The sequence below is a fragment of the Diprion similis genome, chromosome 14 (genome assembly GCF_021155765.1).
Source record: "Diprion similis isolate iyDipSimi1 chromosome 14, iyDipSimi1.1, whole genome shotgun sequence".
Taxonomy (NCBI): domain Eukaryota; kingdom Metazoa; phylum Arthropoda; class Insecta; order Hymenoptera; family Diprionidae; genus Diprion; species Diprion similis.
Genome location: NC_060118.1, coordinates 6,354,826 through 6,357,256, shown reverse-complemented (window position 1 = coordinate 6,357,256; position 2,431 = coordinate 6,354,826). Strand labels below are relative to the sequence as shown.

The following is a 2,431-nucleotide window of genomic DNA, read 5'->3' as shown; positions in this document are numbered from 1 at the left end:
AGGCAACTGAGGTTTACATAGGCGAGGAATACACAGATAATACGCAGATATGATTTTGCGACAGTAAACAATACACGAAATACGAAGCTGATCTGTTTCGTGGAATTACAGGGGCAAGCGGCGAGATTTGAGGTAGAGACGACAGGTAAACATAGCACGCAAGTGTGAGTGCATGTGTGAGCACGATTTTATGTACTATGTTTTGACCTCTATATATTTTGTCTTTTTGTATTTCGACTTGTGTGCTATGTTTTTTTCAATTAATCGCGTGCGCGAAAAATAATCAAATACGACTCGATTGAATCGGTTAAAATTAATCGATTATTTCGTATTGTTTTGAAACGGTACATTTGAAATCTTAATAACTGAAAAGTTTTTTGATGATTTGTAGGTTAATTCAAAATATTTTTCAATTTCGGGTGAAAGCATTCATTTATCTTACACTTGTCATAGCAAATAGGTACTTAGTAAGTAAGACAATGATAATGATTGATACTTTAATCACATAAAATGATATCGCATTGCGTCGTTCATGGGAGTGAAAAAGAAAAACCGATTATGAACAGACATAATCAAGTCGGTTGATTAATCAAGTTTGAAAAATAATCGATTATACTCGATTAATCCGGGAAAAAATAATCGATTTATTCGCAAATAAATTATTTTTAGTCATTCCTATTTTCGACCTGATGAAACACTCATGAATGACATTTTTTAGAATTCGTTTTTTTATTTCGTTTAGTCAAATAACTAGAAATTCTGCCTGCCTAATTAAATCCAAAATTCAGTCACATCCAAGCTAATAAAAGATACGTTGATAATTTTAGTCTCTATCACCATTTTGTATTTTCTTCATCGAATAACTCAACAACTACTGCAATGATTATGTGTCCAATCTAATCAGTTCTAGGTTGAGGAAAGTCCCGTAGATTGAGACCAACATCATCCAAATCCATTTATTCATTCTTAAGATGTCGTCGGACAAAAAATGATCACCCAAACCCAGTAGTGCATTCGAAAATCGTCGGAGGTGATTCTCTAGACCTTGAACGATCGAGATCTATTAAAAAGTCAACTTTCCATTTTTGGGGTGATTATACTAACTTTTCTTGTTACTTTTCTTTTTCTTCAAAAAGAAGAAAATTGCAGCGGGAAGTAAAAACGGTTAATGGAAAGAGACCGAGAAGTAGAACGGTAAAATATGCAATGCACGGAATTTCAAGACATAGAACAGACACGTAATGAAAAGTCATGATGTGGCAAAGCCAAATTTAGAAAGATAAAATGTGCAATCGTCAGAATGATATAAGATTGTAGCAGAGTCCTGACGATTCTATAATTTGGTTTTCCACCGTTCAAAAAATATGGCGCATGCATGGTTGTGCCGAGCCTTAACCTTGATTGACAGGTTAGACTTACGCAAAACATGGTAGTCTTTACCATTTTAATGGTCACGATGTCATTTTAACGGCTTATCTTAACCCGAAATAAAGTTTTGAGGATAATTTTACCGTAATTGTCTCTCTGTGTGCACTTCGATCTTTCCAAGTTGTGACTTTTCCACGTCTTGATAACATTCTACACAAAATGGCGTTGTAAAAATGTGAATAAACTAACCTCGACGTGCCGGCATCCTCAGTCCGTTGATTTCTAGGTTTTTCTGGCACTGCCACGGATTGACGGATGATTGAAATGTAGGATACGATCAAGTTTTTGTGCCGTGTAACAGTTCATTGTGTTCAAGATTCTCAAAGTCATTTTGTTTTACACCGGGTTGTAAACTAGGCTAGGCACGTGGCTGAAAAATAAAGCACAGAGTACAGCTGATTGTTAGTAGAGAGAGAAAGTGGTGTTTAATACTGATCAGGGAGGCAGAGTGCTGATATGACAACAACAACAACAACAACAGCAACTCAGGGCAGCCATTTTGCCAGCGATCACCTGTCACTCATTTCAACTCGATAACAAAGATATTTTAGAGGACTAAACTAAACTGAACTTTAGTATTTTGTACTAAAAATTCTCTGCCAATTTCTGGCCCACTTCTTACTGTTAGCAGTTTTGCCAACCCTAAGGAAATGCCTTTAGATCTAAAGAAATTAGAGTCCGTTCATAGAGAAAAGAAAAGTTGTTTTGTTGTTAAGAAATATTGACGTTTAGGCAAGAGTCTGGAGAAAATCTCAAGATTTCTAACGAAAGATGAAGACTGATAGCGAAATCTCTAAACTTGGTCTCTGTCAGAAAATGTCCCTAGGAGCCCACAGCTAACGGTGGGCTCCTAGGGACATTTTCTGACAATCGTGATTGGGATTGCATTGGCTGCTCAATCAGGCGGTAACGGTCAGCCAATAAGATTCGAACGACTTGACGCACGCGCATAAGGTGCGCACTTTCCTCATGGACACACGGTATATAGTTCTAGGAAAATTAT

General features: G+C 36.8%; 1 long non-coding RNA gene across 1 annotated transcript; it reads left to right on the top strand.

The window, feature by feature from the left end:
- The first annotated feature begins 259 nt into the window (after positions 1 to 259).
- Positions 260 to 540, top strand: LOC124414703. Its single transcript, XR_006930061.1, has 2 exons — positions 260 to 306; positions 461 to 540. It is a non-coding gene; the product is annotated as an uncharacterized LOC124414703 (long non-coding RNA).
- Positions 541 to 2,431: the final 1,891 nt, after the last annotated feature.